This window comes from Hyperolius riggenbachi, chromosome 4 (assembly GCF_040937935.1).
Source record: "Hyperolius riggenbachi isolate aHypRig1 chromosome 4, aHypRig1.pri, whole genome shotgun sequence".
Classification (NCBI taxonomy): Eukaryota; Metazoa; Chordata; class Amphibia; order Anura; family Hyperoliidae; genus Hyperolius; species Hyperolius riggenbachi.
The window spans coordinates 367,750,303-367,774,274 of NC_090649.1; the positions used below are offsets into that span (position 1 = coordinate 367,750,303).

General features: G+C 44.4%; 1 protein-coding gene across 3 annotated transcripts in view; it reads left to right on the forward strand.

Moving 5' to 3' along the window:
* Nucleotides 1–23,972, forward strand: part of ADGB (androglobin) — a 480,816-nt gene that overhangs the window by 190,979 nt on the left and 265,865 nt on the right. The gene's annotated exons all lie outside the window — the stretch shown is intronic.

A 23,972-nucleotide genomic window follows, 5' to 3' on the forward strand; every position in this document is an offset into this window, starting at 1 on the left:
TCCGTCCTCCATAGCCTTAACCACTTGAGGACCTAGGGCTTTCTACCCCTTAAGGACCGGCCACTTTTTTTCCATTCAGACCACTGCAGCTTTCACGGTTTATTGCTCGCTCATACAACCTACCACCTAAATGAATTTTGGCTCCTTTTCTTGTCACTAATAAAGCTTTCTTTTGGTGCTATTTGATTGCTCCTGCGATTTTTACTTTTTATTATATTCAGCAAAAAAGACATGAATTTTGGCAAAAAAATGATTTTTTTAACTTTCTGTGCTGACAGTTTTCAAATAAAGTAAAATTTCTGTGTACATGCAGCGCGAAAAATGTGGACAAACATGTTTTTGATAAAAAAAAACCATTCAGTGTATATTTATTGGTTTGGGTAAAAGTTATAGCGTTTACAAACTATGGTGCAAAAAGTGAATTTTCCCATTTTCAAGCAATCTGACTTTTCTGACCCTCTGTCATGTTTCATGAGGGGCTAGAATTCCAGGATAGTATAAATACCCCCCAAATGACCCCATTTTGGAAAGAAGACATCCCAAAGTATTCACTGAGAGGCATAGTGAGTTCATAGAAGATATTATTTTTTTGTCACAAGTAAGCGGAAAATGACACTTTGTGGGAAAAAAAAAAAAAAAAAAAGTTTCCATTTCTTCTAACTTGCGACAAAAAAAAAATGAAATCTGCCACGGACTCACCATGCCCCTCTCTGAATACCTTGAAGGGTCTACTTTCCAAAATGGGGTCATTTGTGGGGTGTGTTTACTGTCCTGACATTTTGGGGGGTGCTAAATTGTAAGCACCCCTGTAAAGCCTAAAGGTGCTCATTGGACTTTGGACCCCTTAGCGCAGTTAGGCTGCAAAAAAGTGCCACACATGTGGTATTGCCGTACTCAGGAGAAGTAGTATAATGTGTTTTGGGGTGTATTTTTACACATACCCATGCTGGGTGGGAGAAATATCTCTGTAAATGACAATTTGTTAATTTTTTTTACACACAATTGTCCATTTACAGAGATCTTTCTCCCACTCAGCATGGGTATGTGTAAAAATACACCACAAAACACATTATACTACTTCTCCTGAGTACGGCGATACCACATGTGTGGCACTTTTTTGCACCCTAACTGCGCTAAAGGGCCCAAAGTCCAATGAGTACCTTTAGAATTTCACAGGTCATTTTGAGAAATTTCATTTCAAGACTACTCCTCACGGTTTAGGGCCCCTAAAATGCCAGGGCAGTATAGGAACCCCACAAATGACCCCATTTTAGAAAGAAGACACCCCAAGGTATTCCGTTAGGAGTATGGTGAGTTCATAGAAGATTTTATTTTTTGTCAAAAGTTAGCGGAAAATGACACTTTGTGAAAAAACACAATTAAAATCAATTTCCGCTAACTTTTGACAAAAAATAAAATCTTCTATGAACTCACCATACTCCTAACGGAATACCTTGGGGTGTCTTCTTTCTAAAATGGGGTCATTTGTGGGGTTCCTATACTGCTCTGGCATTTTAGGGGCCCTAAACCGTGAGGAGTAGTCTTGAAACGAAATTTCTCAAAATGACCTGTGAAATTCTAAAGGTACTCATTGGACTTTGGGCCCTTTAGCGCAGTTAGGGTGCAAAAAAGTGCCACACATGTGGTATCGCCATACTCGGGAGAAGTAGTACAATGTGTTTTGGGGTGTATTTTTACACATACCCATGCTGGGTGGGAGAAATACCTCTGTAAATGGACAATTGTGTGTAAAAAAATCAAAAGATTGTCATTTACAGAGGTATTTCTCCCACCCAGCATGGGTATGTGTAAAAATACACCCCAAAACACATTATACTACTTCTCCCGAGTACGGCGATACCACATGTGTGGCACTTTTTTACACCCTAACTGCACTAAGGGGCCCAAAGTCCAATGAGTACCTTTAGGATTTCACAGGTCATTTTTGTTTCAAGACTACTCCTCACGGTTTAGGGCCCCTAAAATGCCAGGGCAGTATAGGAACCCCACTAATGACCCTATTTTAGAAAGAAGACACCCCAAGGTATTCCGTTAGGAGTATGGTGAGTTCATAGAAGTTTTTATTTTTTTGTCACAAGTTAGCGGAAATTGATTTTAATAGTTTTTTTTCACAAAGTGTCATTTTCCGCTAACTTGTGACAAAAAATAAAATCTTCTATGAACTCACCATACTCCGTACGGAATACCTTTGGGTGTCTTCTTTCTAGAATGGGGTCATTTGTGGGGTTCCTATACTGCCCTGGCATTTTAGGGGCCCTAAACCGTGAGGAGTAGTCTTGAAACCAAATGTCGCAAAATGACCTGTGAAATCCTAAAGGTACTCATTGGACTTTGGGCCCCTTAGCGTACTTAGGGTGTAAAAAAGTGCCACACATGTGGTACCGCCGTACTCAGGAGAAGTAGTATAATGCGTTTTGGGGTGTATTTTTACACATACCCATGCTAAGTGGGAGAAATATCTCTGTAAATGACAATTGTTTGATTTTTTTACACACAATTGTCCATTTACATAGAAATTTCTCCCATCCAGCATGGGTATGTGTAAAAATACACCCCAAAACACATTATACTACTTTTCCTGAGTACGGCGGTACCACATGTGTGACAATTTTTTGCAGCCTAGGTGCGCTAAGGGGCCCAACGTCCTATTCACAGGTCATTTTGAAGCATTTGTTTTCTAGACTACTCCTCGCGGTTTAGGGCCCCTAAAATGCCAGGGCAGTATAGGAACCCCACAAGTGACCCCATTTTAGAAAGAAGACACCCCAAGGTATTCCGTTAGGTGTATGGCGAGTTCATAGAAGATTTTATTTTTTGTCACAAGTTAGTGAAAAATGACACTTTGTGAAAAAAAAACAATAAAAATTAATTTCCGCTAACTTTTGACAAAAAATAAAATCTTCTATGAACTCGTCATACACCTAACAGAATACCTTGGGGTGTCTTTTTTTCTAAAATGGGGTCACTTGTGGGGTTCCTATACCGCCCTGGCATTTTACAGGCCCAAAACCGTGAGTAGTCTGGAAACCAAATGTCTCAAAATGACTGTTCAGGGGTATAAGCATCTGCAAATTTTGATGACAGGTGGTCTATGAGGGGGCGAATTTTGTGGAACCGGTCATAAGCAGGGTGGCCTTTTAGATGACAGGTTGTATTGGGCCTGATCTGATGGATAGGAGTGCTAGGGGGGTGACAGGAGGTGATTGATGGGTGTCTCAGGGGGTGGTTAGAGGGGAAAATAGATGCAATCAATGCACTGGGGAGGTGATCGGAAGGGGGTTGAGGGGGATCTGAGGGATTGGCCGAGTGATCAGGAGCCCACACGGGGCAAATTGGGGCCTGATCTGATGGGTAGGTGTGCTAGGGGGTGACAGGAGGTGATTGATGGGTGTCTCAAGGTGTGATTAGAGGGGGGAATAGATGCAAGCAATGCACTGGCGAGGTGATCAGGGCTGGGGTCTGAGGGCATTCTGAGGGTGTGGGCGGGTGAGTGAGTGCCCTAGGGGCAGATAGGGGTCTGATCTGATAGGTAGCAGTAACAGGGGGTGATTGATGGGTAATTAGTGGGTGTTTAGGGTAGAGAATAGATGGAAACACTGCGCTTGGGTGGTGATCTGATGTCGGATCTGCGGGCGATCTATTGGTGTGGGTGGGTGATCAGTTTGCCCGCAAGGGGCAGGTTAGGGGCTGATTGATGGGTGGCAGTGACAGCGGGTGATTGATGGGTGGCAGTGACAGGGGGTGATTGATGGGTGGCAGTGACAGGGGGTGATTGATGGGTGATTGATAGGTGATTGACAGGTAATCAGTGGGTTATTACAGGGGAGAACAGATGTAAATATTGCACTGGCGAATTGATAAGGGGGGGTCTGAGGGCAATCTGAGCGTGTAGGCGGGCGATTGGGTGCCCGCAAGGGGCAGATTAGGGTCTGATCTGATGGGTAACAGTGACAGGTGGTGATAGGGGGTGATTGATGGGTAATTAGTGGGTGTTTAGAGGAGAGAATAGATGTAAACGCTGCGCTTGGGTGGTGATCTGATGTCGGATCTGCGGGCGATCTATTGGTGTGGGTGGGTGATCAGATTGCCCGCAAGGGGCAGGTTAGGGGCTGATTGTTGGGTGGCAGTGACAGGGGGTGATTGATGGGTGATAGGTGATTGGCAGGTGATTGACAGGTGATCAGTGGGTTATTACAGGGAAGGACAGATGTAATTAATGCACTGGCGAATTGATAAGGGGGGGTCTGAGGGCAATCTGAGCGTGTGGGCGGGTGATTGGGTGCCCGCAAGGGGCAGATTAGGGTCTGATCTGATAGGTAACAGTGACAGGTGGTGATAGGGGGTGATTGATGGGTGATTGATGGGTAATTAGTGGGTGTTTAGAGAAGATAACAGATGTAAACAATACATTTGGGAGGTAATCTGACGGCGGGTTTGCGGGCGATCTAATGGTGTGGGTGGGTGATCAGATTGCCCGCAAGGGGCAGGTTAGGGGCTGATTGATGGGTGGCAGTGACAGGGGGTGACAGGGGGTGATTGATGGGTGATAGGTGATTGGCAGGTGATTGACAGGTGATCAGTGGGTTATTACAGGGAAGAACAGATGTAATTAATGCACTGGTGAATTGATAAGGGGGGGTCAGAGGGCAATCTGAGCGTGTGGGCGGGTGATTGGGTGCCCGCAAGGGGCAGATTAGGGTCTGATCTGATAGGTAAAAGTGACAGGTGGTGATAGGGGGTGATTGATGGGTGATTGATAGGTAATTAGTGGGTGTTTAGAGGAGAGAATAGATGTAAACAATGGATTTGGGAGGTGATCTGATGTCGGATCTGCGGGCGATCTATTGGTGTGGGGGGGTGATCAGATTGCCCGCACGGGGCAGGTTAGGGGCTGGCTGATGGGTGGCAGTGACGGGGTGATTGACGGGTGATTGATGGGTGATTGACAGGTGATTGACAGGTGATCAGGGGGATAGATGCATACAGTAAACAGGGGGGGGGTCTGGGGAGAATCTGAGGAGTGGGGGGTGATCAGGAGGGGGCACGGAGCAGGGTGGGGGATAAAAAAAAAATAGCGTTGACAGATAGTGACAGGGAGTGATTGATGGGTGATTAGGGGGGTGATTGGGTGCAAACAGGGGTCTGGGGGGTGGGCAGGGGGGGGTCTGATGGGTGCTGTGGGCGATCTGGGGCAGGGGGGGGAGAAATCAGTGTGCTTTGGTGCAGACTAGGGTGGCTGCAGCCTGCCCTGGTGGTCCCTCGGACACTGGGACCACCAGGGCAGGAGGCAGCCTGTATAATACACTTTGTAAACATTACAAAGTGTATTATACACTTTGTATGCGGCGATCGCGGGGTTAACATCCCGCCGGCGCTTCCGTATAGCCGGCGGGATGTTGCGGCGGGTGAGCGGCGCCAGGCGGAGGCGGAGGATCGCGTCACTGATGACGCGATCGCTCCGCCCATGCCCCTACAAGGACCGCCGCCAATTGTCAATACGGCGGTCCTTGCGGGGTGCACTTCCCGGCCGCCAATTGTACATACGGCGGTCGGGAAGTGGTTAAAGGGACCCTGAGCAGGTTTTAAAATCACAATTTGAGCTTACCTGGGGCTTCCTCCAGCCCACCGTAGGCTGCGAGGTCCCCCGGCGTCCTCCTGGCTCCTCTCCCGGTCCCGCTAGCAGCGCTGAAGTCACCAGTACGAGTCCCTAGGTACGCCCCTGGCTGTGTGGAAATTTTCATACCTGCATTCATCGGCTGATGCCTGCATAAAAGTCTGCCTCCCATTTCAGACTCCGCCCGACATAGCGTTCAGCTCTCTGAGTTGTCGTTAGGTCTATGCTGTGAAAGTTGTTATTGTAAAAATGTATAATACCTTGCTCTGTATTTTCATGTCTGCTGCACATTTGCTGACCTGCGGGGATCAGTGAAGTCCTTCTGATCCTGATAGTTTGGATTTTGCCAGCACCACGTTGGTGACTGGTAGTACTCCTTCTAGCCTTGTTCTTGCCTTGTTCTTGAGGACGCACTATAGCAGCGGTTGCCATTAGTTTGGCTCCTACCTGTTAGTCTTGTCTATCTCAGTGTGAATGTTGCCGTCGCTGAAACATCGACTAGATTGGCTAAGCATTCCGTCTGTCTGTCTGTTGTCTGTCTTGTTAATTGTCATTACTTGTGCTTTAGCTAGTGAGTTATTTGAGAGCTACATTTCATATATTGTGCATCAGCACGATATATATGTACACTAGTCAGTCAGTATTGTATTATTTGTAATATTGTATTGTGTACCGACCTTTGACTGCCCCTCGACTACGAATCTGCCTAATCCTTCCAATACGACTGACATCTGAATTAACGTGTATGACTCAAGCCTGTTACCGACTACGTCTGCTGTGTATTGTATCACTTAGCATCTAGCCTGATAGGCGGCCCAGAGCTGCAGTTGCTCTGGGAAATCTTGCTCCCTTGTTCATTACTCCTGTGTCCATCTGTGGAGCCTCTTCAATTATCCAGCTACTTAGCCTTGTTGCGCTGGGTGGTCAAAGTATGCCCCCCAGCATTAGACACACCCAAAAAAATACCCAAATAAAAATTTTAACTAAAAAAAAAAAAATTACAATTAAAAAGAAAAAGCAAACACGTAAATAGTTACCTAAGGGTCTGAACTTTTTTAATATGCATGTCAAGAGGGTATATTACTAATATTTTTTTTAAATTATAAGATTGTAAATAGTGATGGATGCAAAACTGAAAAAATTCACCTTTATTTCCAAATAAAATATTGGCACCATGCATTGTGATAGGGACATAATTTAAATGGTGTAATAACCGGGACAAATGGGCAATTAAATGTGTGTGTTTGAATTATGGTAGCATGTATTATTTTAAAGCTTTAATGGCTGAAAATTGAGAAATAATGATTTTTTTTTCCATTTTTTTCTTAATATTCCTGTTAAAATGCATTTAGAAAAAAATAATTCTCAGCAAAATGTACCATCCGAAGAAAGCCTAATTGGTGGCGGAAAAAATAAGATATAGATCAATTAATTGTGATAATTAGTGATAAAGTTATTGGTGAATGAGTGGGAGATAAAAATTGCTCGGATGCATAAGGTGAAAAACGACTGAAGGCTGAAGTGGTTAAACCAGCGCATTAAAATTATCATGGGCAATGGGGATCTGATTTATTGGTCGCTCAGTGATCCATCACAACTGTTGCAATTGACAAATGTTGCTAAGCATTGTTTAACTAATTTTTGCACAATATCACAAAAACAATCGTTTGTCTTGAAAAAAAGTAGGCCGCCGTTAAAAAGTCACCACAAACATTGGTTCATGGGTATGGACCTTCAGGCAAATTGATGACACATAAACACTTTTCTATTTTTTTTTCCTATTTTTATTTTAAACATTTTTTTTACTATTGCGGCCATGGAGGGGAGGGGTTGGGTGGGTGTTTCTCTTGGACATAGCGCCTATGTCCAGGCAACAAGAACAGAATACTGGAGCACACAGTCATGAAGCACCTAACAACACCACCAGTGGATAAAGGACCATAAGATTTGCAGTAGTAATAATGTTCTTTCTAGTTTCGGCAGCCTCCATGTCACTCTCACCTCAGGTTCACTTTAAGATGCATATTTTTTAAGTAGGGAAAGTCGTTTTATCAAGTCCCAGCTTCACTCAAAGATATATCTGAGGAGGTCTGAAAAAGATACCCAAACAAGCAATGCACTTCATCCCCCTCATGCATCGGTAGTGCCTGCCAATCATCTCACAGGACGATGACACAGGAACAGCACAAGAGCCCGCAGTGCATCGTGATGTGGTAAAATCCAGATAAATTGCATTGGTGCAGTCAAGAAGACACAAATGGAAGCTGATGCGTTTCATACACAAATTCTTTAATTATAGCCCACCAAATACAGATTGGGAGGGAAACCCCTCCCATTCAGGACCAGAATATCCACTGGTTTGAGTGACACCTGCAGTTGTCATTCCTCAATGCAAACAGAAAATCAATAAAACTCAGTATCAAAGATTAAGGTCCCATTGTGCTTTTATTTTCCAGGGATCTATTTTGGAGTACGCTCAGAACTTTGTTGTTTTAAATTTTAGTGTTTTTTTTACAGTATCTGATCAATTGTCCTCACACTGCTTCCCAGATGATCACTGGGCTTGATACTGTGCTGTAATATGTACAAACAGAGGCACCAAGCAGAGTAAAACAATGTTCTAAAAATGATAAAAAGAGGGAAGTCGAGGTGGACTTACCTCCCTCTGGTAGTGGACATATACTCAAATGCAGAGTAAAAAATATACAATTTATTCACAGCTCCATAAAATCGCAACACGTTTCGTGGTCAACAGTCCCGCTTCATCAGGTAGTACAGGAGCATATAAAACTGGTTCAGGTCCATAAAGCGTGTGAGTGCCTCTGTCTTGGGCTTGATACGGAGGTCTTGTTTTCTTTTGGATAAGTCAGCCAGAAGCTTTTAAGAGAAAAAATAATATAGAAAATGCTGAATAATAATTAAAAGCTGATTACTCGCCCAAGTATCCCACACATGTAATAGTAAATAAAAAGTGATTTATCAAGATGAGTAATATGCGAAAATATATATATATATATAAAAAAAGAGCAATGCAAACAATATAATTATAAAGACATTTTTAAGCCAGCAAACAGCTTCAGGAGAAGTTGATAACTGGTTTGGGAATTTCCCCCCCAAAAAAGTGATTTTGGGAGTGAGTTTATAATCAATTTAAATTGAATGGCCGCATGGTCAGTGTGAAGAATATCACCTTTGTTTGCTTGAATTACATTTGGTACTAAATGTATGGGTAATAGGACATAGTCAATTTGTTGCCCCTGATGTTCCTTATGCATAGAAAATGTGAGGTTCCAGAATGTGAACATGGTGCTGTGGAGGGGCAAACTTTGCTCACCCTGCCAGAAACATGGTTACAGCTAGAGATCTCCTTCTGTACACCTCCTTGGCTACTCTTTAAACATTTGCTGTAAGTCTTTAGAAATTTCTATGCCATCAGTATAGGTGAGAAATAAGGTCTGTGCGCCAGATCCACCAGCCACAGGTTGGCTGTCAGGTTTTGCTCTCTGTATTAATGTTGTCTGTCTTTAAATAGAGGAGATATCTTTCTGTGGATTGCTTCCATGAGACACCAAAACATTATTGCATCAACTAACTAATTTTCCCCTAATACTAATTAAACATTTTCTGTGCAGGAATAACTGCACTGTAAAATAATAATAATAATAATATAATTATTGCATCAAGTACTATTGGTAATGTACACATGGCATTGTGAAAAAGTCAGGACACTTGTGAAAGTTTCTGTAAAGCAGAAATGTTTTCTGAAATATGAATCATTTTTATTACCTATAAATATTATAAAAAGTGTGATAAACAAAATACCATATATGAAATCAGTATTTAGTAGAATCACTTTTTCCATTAAAACAGCTGCAGTTGTCTAGGCCAGGGTACCCTTGCATGGTGTTTCTGGAAGTACCTTTCATGGGTGTCTTGCCACTGTAGACTATACCATCTGCTGCACAAATCCTTGTCCTTTTTGCTGCATATAGTTCTTTACGAGTTGAATTTTGTGTTTTGAGTAAAGGGCAATGCCACAAAATAAAGTTTGGAATGACTTGGCACATCTTACAGCTACCTGAGTCATTCATTATAAGGTATGCATAGAGACTAGTAACACAAATTCAACTTGAGAAGAATGTTCACAATATTCAAGCACACGCTTTTCTTACTTGAATATGTAAGTATAATGGAATATTTTCAAAGAAACTTTATGCAAATGTGGCCATCTGTATGGCAACAAGATTTTCAAAACAGCAGTAAGGGCCTGTTCATACTTGCTGCGTTTGTAGAACGTGTATAAATTCAAAGAAACGCAAGTTGAAAAACGCATGCGTTTTTCTTGCGTTTGAATGCGTTTTCTATTGCGTTTTGCACAAACACGTGACCCAGGGGAAAAAAAGAATTATGGGAACCGCAGAGGAAAACGGACGCTAAAAACGCAATAGTACGCGTTTTTGATACGCGTCCATAGACTTTCATTGCGTCCGTTTCTATGCGTATCGCACAGAACTGCGTGCAGCAATGCGGATGAGAAACGTATGCGTCTCATACGCATGCATGTGAACTAGCCTATTCAAAAGCATTAGAAGCCGTTTCTATGCGTTTTTTGTTCCAGTACGCGTTCCCTGAAAACGGCTAGGAACGCATATAGTGTGAACAGGCCCTAAGAGTATTGTCAGATGCTTCTTTAACAATTGGCAAAACACATATTGATACAATGCCAGTGGCAGTACACTGTGTATGTTTTCAGGAAGAAGGCAGATGGCATACTTTTAGCCAGCTTAGGGATGGGATAGCTGGCTGCATGTTAACAGAGCAATGTATCATACACTAATAAGATAAGAGTCAAATACTCTGTGTGACTTGCTAGACAGTGTTGTACTTTGCATGCTGAGGTTAATTAAGCAAGGGCACAGACACACTTCATCTACATGCTGCTTTAGTTCTTAATGACTTTTGATGTTTTTTACATTTTAAATCTGGTATTGATATTCATCATACAACAAATATACTGCACCACTTAGTTTATGATTAAAATAATGTAATACATTTATTAATATCCAGCTATGTAAATCCCAGCATTAAGCACAATGACCGGCAATTAAACTGATGTCAATCAAACTCATGGTCATAACCATTTATTTAAATGTCACTCAGGAATCCCCACTGGGAAAAATGAGCCAGTGCTGGGGTTTCTGTCATTTTCTGGTGGAACTAAGCTGAGGATTGATTGAGATGATTAGCCTGGATTACTGTACATAAGCGGATATTGGGACTGATGGGGAATACAGCCCTGAACACAATGATTGATGCTGGCTTTACATGGATCGACTGTCTCAATTAAAATAACAAGTGGTATTTCTGAGGTGGCAAAATCTACAACAGATTCACCAATCTCTACTCGCAACACATTACTGGATGGAGGTACAGGTGATTGGCCACGCCAAAAAACAAGCATTCGTTTGTAATAATTCATATGTTTTAATATAATATATTTGAACTGCTTATCGCTAAACTCAGTAAATCAATAAGCCAAATATGATGAAAAGAAGTCCTATGCATTTCCCTTAACCAAGATTGTGCTAGAGACCTGTTTATTAGAGGTGGTCAATGAGATGCTAATCTTTTCGAGTTGCTGCACATTTAATATAATCTTGGAATCGGGTCAGTTAAATGCATTAGCTGATGATTATGATTGGTCCAGTTCCAAGCTGAATGCATTTGTAGAAGATTAACGTCACATTTGCATCAACATGAAAAGATTAGCATCTGACAATTTTGTGAAAGTTTGTGTTAAGCAGGTTAAAGAAGTTTGGATAAACTATATACTTCATATAAAAATAATGCTTAGGATATGGAGATTGGGATATGGAGATTTAGGCAATTAAATCAACACCCGCCAGGTCTTGTCATTGGTCTCCACCCATCATCCTGAATGGCTTTATTTAGGAAACAGATTTTTAGTTTTTATATTTACTAGCATCTGATTCTGTGTCTGTCCACATATATCCCATAGTTTGCATTTGGCTGTCTCACAGATTGAATGTCTTTTATTTCATGGATTACATTTAAATGTTTTTACTGGACAATGTAGGCACATGCTTAACAAATGGTTCCCCAACTAGTCTCTTCAAATTCAGGAATACTTCAATTAACAATGGATAAAGGCAAAAACTCAGATATACAGTATATCAGAACTTAAAGAGAATCTGTACTACTATTTTTGCAGCAAAAAGCATACCATTCTATTCATTATGTTCTCCAGACCCCCTCTGTGTCTTTTCTGCCACTCTCTGCTGCAATCCTGGCTTGTAATTAACAGTTTTAAGCAGTGTTTACTAGTGTTGGGCGAACACCTGGATGTTCGGGTTCGTGAACGTTCGCCGAACATGGCCGCGATGTTCGGGTGTTCGCGCCGAACTCCGAACATAATGGAAGTCAATGGGGACTCGAACTTTCGTGCTTTGTAAAGCCTCCTTACATGCTACATACCCCAAATTTACAGGGTATGTGCACCTTGGGAGTGGGTACAAGTGGAAATTTTTTTTAGCAAAAAGAGCTTATAGTTTTTGAGAAAATCGATTTTAAAGTTTCAAAGGGAAAACTGTCTTTTAAATGCGGGAAATGTCTGTTTTCTTTGCACAGGTAACATGCTTTTTGTCGGCATGCAGTCATAAATGTAATACAGATAAGAGGTTCCAGGAAAAGGGACCGGTAACGCTAACCCAGCAGCAGCACACATGATGGAACAGGAGGAGGTTGGCGCAGGAGGAGAAGGCCACGCTTTGAGACACAACAACCCAGGCCTTGCATGAGGACAAGAAGTGTGCGGATAGCATGCATTTTGCCGCCATGCAGTCATAAATGTAATAAAGATAAGAGGTTCCATAAACAGGGACCGGCAACGCTAACTCAGCAGCAGCACACGTGATGGAACAGGAGGAGGCGCAGGAGGAGAAGGCCACGCTTTGAGACACAACAACCCAGGCCTTGCATGAGGACAAGAAGCGTGCGGATAGCATGCATTTTGCCGCCATGCAGTCATAAATGTAATAAAGATAAGAGGTTCCATAAACAGGGACCGGTAACGCTAACCCAGCAGCAGCACACGTGATGGAACAGGAGGAGGCGCAGGAGGAGAAGGCCACGCTTTCAGACACAACAACCCAGGCCTTGCATGAGGACAAGAAGCATGCGGATAGCATGCATTTTGCCGCCATGCAGTCATAAATGTAATAAAGATAAGAGGTTCCATAAACAGGGACCGGCAACGCTAACCCAGCAGCAGCACACGTGATGGAACAGGAGGAGGCGCAGGAGGATAAGGCCACGCTTTCAGACACAACAACCCAGGCCTTGCATGAGGACAAGAAGCGTGCGGATAGCATGCATTTTGCTGCCATGCAGTCATAAATGTAATAAAGATAAGAGGTTCCATAAACGGGGACCGGCAACGCTAACCCAGCAGCAGCACACGTGATGGAACAGGAGGAGGCGCAGGAGGAGAAGGCCACGCTTTCAGACACAACAACCCAGGCCTTGCATGAGGACAAGAAGCGTGCGGATAGCATGCATTTTGCCGCCATGCAGTCATAAATGTAATAAAGATAAGAGGTTCCCAACATACATCAAAGGGAGCCTGAGCTTGCAAAGGGTAATACATTTATTATCAAAAATTTCATTAGACATGTACCACTATAAAGCCACATACATTTAAAAACAATTAAAACTCGCTTGATCATAGACTATATCCGCAGCATAGCAATTGGGCATTAAACATAGGTGCACCTATATATTAACATCTGGAATTTAAATCTTCAGGCCCCTTTGTACTCGGTTATAGCACTATGAATTGACATCACTCTCTGGGTAGCTTATCTTCAATCCAGCCCGTGTGCTTAGTAGCACGCCTCTGTACAGTAAACTGTGCTTACACCCTCATTACAAGCACCAGACATTGAAATGCAAAACCACCTGTTAGCCAAGCAACAACCGAAGCTTTCAGTGGTCGTTTCCGCAACTCCAGCAAGGGGTGGCGTTTTTCTTAATGTATGCAGTGGCAACAGCCAGTTTAACAACGCAGACAAAGCGCTTCCTCCAAGCAAGCTGGTACTCACGCTACCATGGATGGCTGTCCGGATATCAGGCTTCATTCAGCACACTTGATTGCGTGTGTAGGATTCCATCCAGCGTTTTCAAATTCCGCGCTAGAGCGGACTTCAGGTGCGAGGCAGACAGGGGAAGAGGGCGGAGGCACGGGTCGACCAGCGTGACCAGCGGGATGACGTCACCTAGACACGTGACGCGTTTCACCGTTAAGGTTTCCTCAGACGTGTGCCAGCAGAGGGCGCACAGAACATTTATATAGCTCATGCGCATCTGTTTGTTAATTAAACAACTGTAGTGATTCAATAGTTCCGAGCTTGATAAGAGCACCATCTAGTGGCCTAAGAAGGAAGATACATTTATGGAGCTAGATTCACAGAAAAACTTTCAAGTTCATATCGCTGTTCAAGCCATAAGGATACATAGAGTTGCATTTATAAATCCAAAAGGATTCTTTTTTCAGCAGTTGCTGATCATAGTCTCCTCTTCTCGAACTGATGTTTAATTTATATGTACCCATTGCTTTTAGATATTTGGGATCTGATTCATGGCATTCTTGAAAATGCATTGCAATTGGGCTTTTTTCGTTTTTAGACTTAATATTATTTACATGTTCCTGAATCCTTGCTCTAAGCGGTCTGTACGTTTTTCCTATATAAATCTTATTGCAGCTACATTTCAATTGATAGATCACTTTCTCTGTATTGCAGTCAATATAATCCTTAATCCTAAACATCTCAGTGTTATAGAGAAGGGTGGGACCTTCTCTAATAGTGATAACACTGAGATGTTTAGGATTAAGGATTATATTGACTGCAATACAGAGAAAGTGATCTATCAATTGAAATGTAGCTGCAATAAGATTTATATAGGAAAAACGTACAGACCGCTTAGAGCAAGGATTCAGGAACATGTAAATAATATTAAGTCTAAAAACGAAAAAAGCCCAATTGCAATGCATTTTCAAGAATGCCATGAATCAGATCCTAAATATCTAAAAGCAATGGGTATATATAAATTAAACATCAGTTCGAGAAGAGGAGACTATGATCAGCAACTGCTGAAAAAAGAATCCTTTTGGATTTATAAATGCAACTCTATGTATCCTTATGGCTTGAACAGCGATATGAACTTGAAAGTTTTTCTGTGAATCTAGCTCCATAAATGTATCTTCCTTCTTAGGCCACTAGATGGTGCTCTTATCAAGCTCGGAACTATTGAATCACTACAGTTGTTTAATTAACAAACAGATGCGCATGAGCTATATAAATGTTCTGTGCGCCCTCTGCTGGCACACGTCTGAGGAAACCTTAACGGTGAAACGCGTCACGTGTCTAGGTGACGTCATCTCGCTGGTCACGCTGGTCCACCCGTGCCTCCGCCCTCTTCCCCTGTCTGCCTCGCACCTGAAGTCCGCTCTAGCGCGGAATTTGAAAACGCTGGATGGAATCCTACACACGCAACCAAGTGTGCTGAATGAAGCCTGATATCCGGACAGCCATCCATGGTAGCGTGAGTACCAGCTTGCTTGGAGGAAGCGCTTTGTCTGCGTTGTTAAACCGGCTGTTGCCACTGCATACATTAAGAAAAACGCCACCCCTTGCTGGAGTTGCGGAAACGACCACTGAAAGCTTCGGTTGTTGCTTGGCTAACAGGTGGTTTTGCATTTCAATGTCTGGTGCTTGTAATGAGGGTGTAAGCACAGTTTACTGTACAGAGGCGTGCTACTAAGAACACGGGCTGGATTGAAGATAAGCTACCCAGAGAGTGATGTCAATTCATAGTGCTATAACCGAGTACAAAGGGGCCTGAAGATTTAAATTCCGGATGTTAATATATAGGTGCACCTATGTTTAATGCCCAATTGCTATGCTGCGGATATAGTCTATGATCAAGCGAGTTTTAATTGTTTTTAAATGTATGTGGCTTTATAGTGGTACATGTCTAATGAAATTTTTGATAATAAATTTATTACCCTTTGCAAGCTCAGGCTCCCTTTGATGTATGTTGGGAATCTTTAAAATTGGTAAGGTGAGACAGAGCATGATAATTGGATAGGTAGATATCCCACATTTATACAATTTTTGGTTAACGATAAGAGGTTCCATAAACAGGGACTGGCAACGCTAACCCAGCAGCAGCACACGTGATGGAACAGGAGGAGGCGCAGGAGGAGAAGGCCACGCTTTCAGACACAACAACCCAGGCCTTGCATGAGGACAAGAAGCGTGCGGATAGCATGATTTTTACCGCCATGCAGTCATAAATGTAATACAGATAAGAGGTTCAATAAACAGGGACCGGAAACGCTAACCCATCACAGATGGTCATTGTTCATGTTACTTGGTTGGGGTCCAGGAGTGTTGCGTAGTCGTTTCCAATCCAGGATTGATTCATTTTAATTTGAGTCAGACAGTCTGCATTTTCTGTGGAGAGGCGGATACGCCGATCTGTGACGATGCCTCCGGCAGCACTGAAACAGCGTTCCGACATAACGCTGGCTGCCGGGCAAGCCAGCACCTCTATTGCGTACATTGCCAGTTCGTGCCAGGTGTCTAGCTTCGATACCCAATAGTTGAAGGGTGCAGATGGATTGTTCAACACAGCTACGCCATCTGACATGTAGTCCTTGGAAGATTCTCCAGGCGATCGGTGTTGGAGGTGGATCTGCACGCTTGCTGTTCTGTGGGCTGCTGCATGGGTGTCAGAAAATGTTCCCACTCCAAGCACACTGCCGATACCATTCCCTTTTGGGCACTAGCTGCGGCTTGTGTTGTTTGCTGCCCTCCTGGTCGTCCTGGGTTTGCGGAAGTCAGTCTGTCGGCGTACAACTGGCTAGAGGAGGGGGAGGATGTCAATCTCCTCTCTAAAGTCTCCACAAGGGACTGCTGGTATTCTTCCATTTTGACCTGTCTGACTCTTTCTTCAAGCAGTTTTGGAACATTGTGTTTGTACCGTGGATCCAGAAGGGTATAAACCCAGTAATTGGTGTTGTCCAGAATGCGCACAATGCGTGGGTCGCGTTCAATGCAGTCTAGCATGAATTGAGCCATGTGTGCCAGAGTCCTGCCAGAATCCTCATCATCCTCTTGTGAGCGTTGTGATAGTTGTTGTGATGCATCATAGTCGTCACCTTCTTCCTGGTCTGCTTCTGCTGACCATTCGCGCTGAATTGTGGAAGTCCAACGTGCACCGCTCTGGCCCTCGTCAGTGGTGGCATGAAATTCCTGCTCCAACTTCAGCTGTTCCTCCTCCTCTTCTTCGTCATAGCTGCTGGGGCCAGCGTTTCCTGAGGCGGATGGCCTGATGTTGGTACCATCACGCTGATCGTTTTCTCCTTCAGATTCCCCCAGTTGCATCATGACAGCTGTTTCCTTGATTTTCAACATTGACTTCTTCAGTAAACACAGCAGTGGTATGGTAATGCTGACTGAAGAGTTGTCACTGCTCACAAGCAACGTGGATTGCTCAAAATTTTGGAGGACTTGGCAGAGGTCCAACATGTTGGCCCAATCGGATCCACAGAAGCTTGGCAGCTGTCCGGATGTGCCTCGGTACTGCGCCATCATGTACTGGACCACTGCACTCTTCTGCTCGCAAAAGCGGGCTGGCATGTGCAGCGTAGAATTCCAGCGCGTAGGGACATCACACAGCAAGCGATGGTGGGGGAGATTGAAGCGCTCCTGCATCTTGGCGAGTGCCCCCGAAGCAGTACTGGAACAATGTTTGGCCACTCGTCGCACCTTCAACAGAAGATCGGCCACGCCTGGGTATGTCCTCAGGAACCGCTGAACTACTAGGTTCATCACGTGCGCCAGGCAAGGGATGTGTGTCAGCTTAGCCAACCTTAAAGCGCGAATGAGATTACTCCCATTATCACACACAACCATGCCCGGTTTCAGGTCCAGCGGTGCCAGCTACAAATCCGTCTGTTCCTTTATTCCCCTCCAAATTTCCTCCCCTGTGTGCTGCTTATCCCCAAGGCAGATCAGCTTCAGCAACGCTTGCTGATGCATGCCAACAGCTGTGCTGCACTGCTTCCACGATCCTACTGCTGCTGGGTTAGCGTTTCCGGATGAGGTACAGCTTTGAGATGCGTTGGAGGAGAAGGAGTCTGAGAGGTAGGTGCTGCTGTTGTTATCCAGTGGGAGGGACGGCGGTGCAGCTGTTTGCGGCGTGGGCAACACCCGCTCCGTAGCAGGTGAGGAATCGCTGCCAGGCTCCACAAGGTTCACCCAGTGCGCGGTAAGGGAGATGTATCGACCCTGGCCGAACGCACTCGTCCAGGTGTCAGTGGTGAGGTGAACCTTGCAGGCAACGGCATTCTTCAAGCTTCGGGTTATTTTGCTGACCACGTGCTCATGCAACTCAGGCACTGCAGAGCGCGCAAAGTGGTAGCGGCTGGGAACCACGTAACGTGGGGTGGCCACTGACATCATGCCCTTGAAGCTGTTTGTCTCCACCACTCGATATGGCAGCATTTCGCAGGCCAGAAGCTTGGCTATGCTGGCTGTTAGTGCCACGGCCCGGGGGTCATTTGCTGTCAATTTCCTCTTGCGCTCAAGCATCTCCGAGACAGACAACTGAACAGTAGGGCTGCACACTGAACGGCTGTTGGTTGTTGTGTTTGATGACTGGGAGACCTCAAGAGCACTATTCGGGAAAGTGACAGTGTCAGCGTCGTCTGATGTTTGTGAATGTTGTTGTGAACCACGCAATGGCTGGGCTACTGCTGCTGCTGAGGAGGGTCTGGTGGTGAGTCTGGTGACCCCAAGGGAGGCAGTGTTGCTGGTACCCTGTCCTGGTGGCCACAGAGTGGGATGTTTGGATACCATGTGGCGGGTCATGCTGGTGGTGGAAAGGTTTTTAATATGTTTCCCCCTGCTCAGGCGGGTCTTGCACACCTTGCAAATCACCATGGTACCATCCTCACTGCAGTCTTCAAAGAAAGGCCAGACTTTGGAGCACCTGCCTTGCTGGAGATTTCTGTTTGCGCCTCTTTTGCGTCTCACTTAAACTTCCACACTTGTGGTGCCTGAAATTTTGCGCCGCCTACCTTGTGGCACAAGGCGAACTCGTGCAGCAGTGGGTTCTTCAACAGACTCATCTGTGCTGCTACGACGGCGATGTTCTCCTTCACATACAAAATCTGGGTCTCTGTCAACATTGTCCATACCCTCCTCCTCTTCCATCTCCTCAAACTCGTCATATGTGATTGTGGGCCGCCGCCGCCGCCGCCGTGGAGTAGAGCTCCCCACGACAACCTCTGCGCAGCACACTCCAACGTCGTCTTCAAGATCTTCTCGGCCGACCTCCTGCAATTGAAACCCCTCCTGCCCAACTTGCTCTGGGATTTGGGTTTCAAAGTCCTCCTCGGACTCGCCTTGCATTTCAGTGCGCGGTGCATTTCCCACAGTCAATGGTTGTGAATCCGGGCACAAAATTTCTGGCTGTTCCATTGACCTTTGAAAGGTGGAAGTTTGTTGGGCTGGGAATAGCTCCTGCGAATACCCCATTGTGTCCTGAGGAAATTCTTCGGACTGGTTACTTGGCAGTTGTGTGCGTGGTGTCGCTGCCGGTTGTGTCAGCTTTGTGCCCACTGGCTCCTTGTAACTGGCTGAGGACTCGGACCTCGCGCGTGATGTGCTGGTGCTGCTTAACCCACTGCTGGACGCTTGAGAGGTCATCCAATTAATTATCTGGTCCTGTTCTTTTGGATTTGTGAGGGTTGATTTCCTGGACAACATGGGCGGTATTGAGTGGGATTTCTTCGATGCTCCACTGTGGCCTGTACGTGAACCGTCAGGGGGAACACCTCTTCCCTTGCCCCTCCCTCTTTCACAGGATTTCTTCTTCATTTCACTTATCCTTAAAGTACACGCTGACTGGCAGCAGTACAGTGGCAGTACAGAAATGCTATACAGTGGCGGGTAAGCGGTGTACTACTGTTCCCAGCAGAGACACAGAGTGGCAGTAAACACAATGCTATATAGTGTGGGTGAGCGGTGTACTACTGTTCCCAGCAGTGACACAGAGCACAATGCTATACAGGGTGAGCGGTGTACTACTGTTCCCAGCAGACACACAGAGTGGCAGTAAACACAATTCTATATAGTGTGGGTGAGCGGTGTACTACTGTTCCCAGCAGACACACAGAGTGGCAGTAAGCACAATGCTATATAGTGTGGGTGAGCGGTGTACTACTATTCCCAGCAGCGACACAGAGCACAATGCTATACAGGGTGAGCGGTGTACTACTGTTCCCAGGAGCGACACAGAGCACAATGCTATACAGGGTGAGCGGTGTACTACTGTTCCCAGCAGAGACACAGAGTGGCAGTAAACACAATGCTATATAGTGTGGGTGAGTGGTGTACTACTATTCCCAGCAGCGACACAAAGCACAATGCTATACAGGGTGAGCGGTGTACTACTGTTCCCAGCAGACACACAGAGTGGCAGTAAACACAATGCTATATAGTGTGGGTGAGCGGTGTACTACTGTTCCCAGCAGCGACACAGAGCACAATGCTAAACAGGGTGAGCGGTGTACTACTGTTCCCAGCAGCGACACAGAGCACAATGCTATACAGGGTGAGCGGTGTACTACTGTTCCCAGCAGAGACACAGAGTGGCAGTAAACACAATGCTATACAGTGGTGGGTGAGCGGTGTACTACTATTCCCAGCAGCGACACAGAGCACAATGCTGTACAGGGTGAACGGTGTACTACTGTTCCCAGCAGACACACAGAGTGGCAGTAAACACAATGCTATATAGTGTGGGTGAGCGGTGTACTACTGTTCCCAGCAGCGACACAGAGCACAATGCTATACAGGGTGAGCGGTGTACTACTGTTCCCAGCAGCGACACAGAGCACAATGCTATACAGGGTGAGCGGTGTACTACTGTTCCCAGCAGAGACACAGAGTGGCAGTAAACACAATGCTATACAGTGGTGGGTGAGCGGTGTACTACTATTCCCAGCAGCGACACAGAGCACAATGCTATACAGGGTAAGCGGTGTACTACTGTTCCCAGCAGACACACAGAGTGGCAGTAAACACAATGCTATATAGTGTGGGTGAGCGGTGTACTACTTTTCCCAGCAGCGACACAATGACTGGGGGGACCCTGGCTAGCCTGGCTGGAGAGAGAACTACCCTGCCTGCCTACCCAAAGCTAAACCCACAGACAAATGGCGGAGAAATGACGTGGATGGGGTATTTATTTACCCGAACCACGTGACCCGTTCGGCCAATCAGAGCGCGTTCGGGTCCGAACCACGTGACCCGTTCGGCCAATCACAGCGCTAGCCGAACGTTCGGGTAACGTTCGGCCATGCGCTCTTAGTTCGGCCATAGGGCCGAACAGTTTGGCCGAACACCATCAGGTGTTCGGCCGAACTAGAAAATCACCCGAACAGGGTGATGTTCTGCAGAACCCGAACAGTGGCGAACACTGTTCGCCCAACACTAGTGTTTACAAACAAACTAGCCAGCTTGTGATAGGCTCACATAAGCAGAGTGTGTGAGTCATACAGAGCCTGCAGGGGGCCTGCAGAGGGTGTGTATCGCTTCTATCCAATCACAAGCAGCCCTGCACATTCCACACATTCCAGCCTTAACCCGACAGAGCTGACAGAAGAAAGATTAGATCATATAACAGAGATAACACAACCACTGTGCAATTAGGAAAGGCTGCAGTAAGCCAGAGCACATTAGAACAGGCAAAAGAACTTATAGGATAGAAGAACTAAGGCTGAAAATTTTGTTACAGAGTCTCTTTAATAATGGTAGCTGCTAGAACAGTTACACATGCAGTACTTCTGAAATTGTTAGGTGATATTACTAACTCTAATGGTAGCTGGAATGGTCAGAATTGGGAATTTTGTCTTGAAACCCTAAAAAAAGATTTCCATTGCAGCTAGAACTATTCAAACCTACAATGCTACTGTATGAAAAAGTATTTGGCCTCTTCTTCAATCAATGTTAAACCAAGTAAACACAAAATCCAGTTTTTAAAAGAAACCTTAACTAAGATGATGTCTGAAAAATAAAACCCCTAAAGCTTAATCCATAATCGCAATGTCTGTTACCGCCTATTTTCACTGCTCGCCAGTTGTTTTGTAAATTATTTGTTTCATTTTTTCAAATATCTCGAAATATCTGGCTAGCCACAATACCAGCTACTGCTTCTGTGCTCGTGCACTATCTCAGCCTGCTACAGTGCACCAGCAGAGTAAGTAGAAGCTAGAAGTAGTGACCGGCTGAGAAACATGTGCACCTGGTTATCAGTAGCCCATATGCTGTGAATGCTGAGACACAGCGGACCGCGGCCAGGTGCTAGGACCATGGCATTAGCTGCTTTAGTACTTACGGGTCAGCCCGGAAACTTGTAAGTCAGCAGTACAAATGAAATGAACTACGGGACAACAGAGCACATTAGCAGAGAGCAGACATGGCGGTAAGTGTCTCCTCTGTTACCACCTCAGGCCTCTATGTTAAAAAGGGAGACTGTATTTCACTTAAGGTACACTTTAAGTAATGATTTTATTTATTAAGGACTAAAAACTATCCAAACTTACATGGCTATATGTGAAAAAATAATTGTACCCTAAACCTAATAACTGGTTACACTTGAAACTGGAGGCTTTCTGAACATAAACCATCTTTTTTTTAGATAATGCCACAGCATCTCAATTAGATTCAAGTCCAGACTTTGACTAGGCCACTCCAAAACCTTATTATTATTATTTTTTTAACTAGTCAGAAGTGCACTTTGGTGTATTTTGGATCATTGTCCTACCACAGCGGGACAGCTAACCTTGGCACATGCTTGCAGCTGTGTAGCACCTGACTTGGGCGCTGCCATAGACATTATGTTATTAATTTTATAGCAGCGCAGCTGGATTTTCTGGGCAATATGGGTGCCACCAATAGCCGGAACCGGCAACTGACTGCACTCAGACCAAAGCGGTCTGAATAATTACACACACCCCACTTTGCAGTTATTTATTTTTAAAAATAGTTTGGAATGATGTATGATTTTCGATCCACTTCTCACATGTACACCACTTTGTATTGGTCTTTCACGGGGAATTCCAATAAAATTGATTCATGTTTGTGGCAGTAATGTGACAAAATGTGGAAAACTTCAAGGGGGCCGAATACTTTTGCAAACCACTGTATGTACACTGCCACACAACCCAACTGCGGTTGTCACACTAAAATACTATTTTTGCTTAATGTGTTTATTATTTCAGTTAATTCTTTAATTGAAAAGAATGTACTGTATTTACTAGACATGTAAATTTAGTTCAGCATTGAATACGTTTTTCTTAAAGAGAAACCGTAAACAAGGATTGAACTTCATCCCAATCAGTAGCTGATATCCCCTTTCCCATGAGAAATCTTTTCCTTTGCTCAAACGGTTCATCAGGGGGCTCTGTATGGCTGATAATGGGGTGACACCCCTCCCACAGTGTGATATCAGCACCAGGGTGCTACATTGTGGAAAATAACAGCTGTTTCCAACTGCTAAAAAAGCAAGCAGCATCTCCTTGCACTGACATCACCTGCCAGCAGTAAAAAATTTCGCCATTTGATACAGTTTAGAATGTTAGTCAGGGAGAGGAAAGATATTACAATTGGCAAACATTGACTAAATCATTTATACATAATTATTGTAAACTTAAGCACTTTTTTACATTATATTATTGTTACTGGAATTTCTCTTTAACTGTTTTTTACATCATCTAATTTTCACTTTTACTTTTTTTTGTTAATGTTTCTTTATCCGTGTTGTGAAAAAAAATTATGAAATATATTATTATTAAAATTGCTAATTGTGGTGGTCAGTGTGTAGGTCTTGCTTGTAGCCCACTATCAAAGTCGTGTATATAACCTGTGGCTAACTTTTCTGATTCTCCCTTGAGTTCCTCTTTAACCATCTGACCATGGAGGGTTCTTACATCCTGTACCTTCCTGTATCTTTGCTCTAGATTGCCATTGACCTCGTTATATCTTCTGCACTCAACTCAAACTAAAATAGAACATGTAAGAATCAACCTAGGGAATTTTGTTATTAGCAGAGCTTAAAAAGAAACATGCACTGTCTTTATTTTTGTACAATACTCCTTAGAGAGTTTATCTGCAAAAATGCAATTATCTTTTTCACACATTCCCAAATTACTTTGGCCTTGGCTGTTGTGTCACTGGGACTTGCA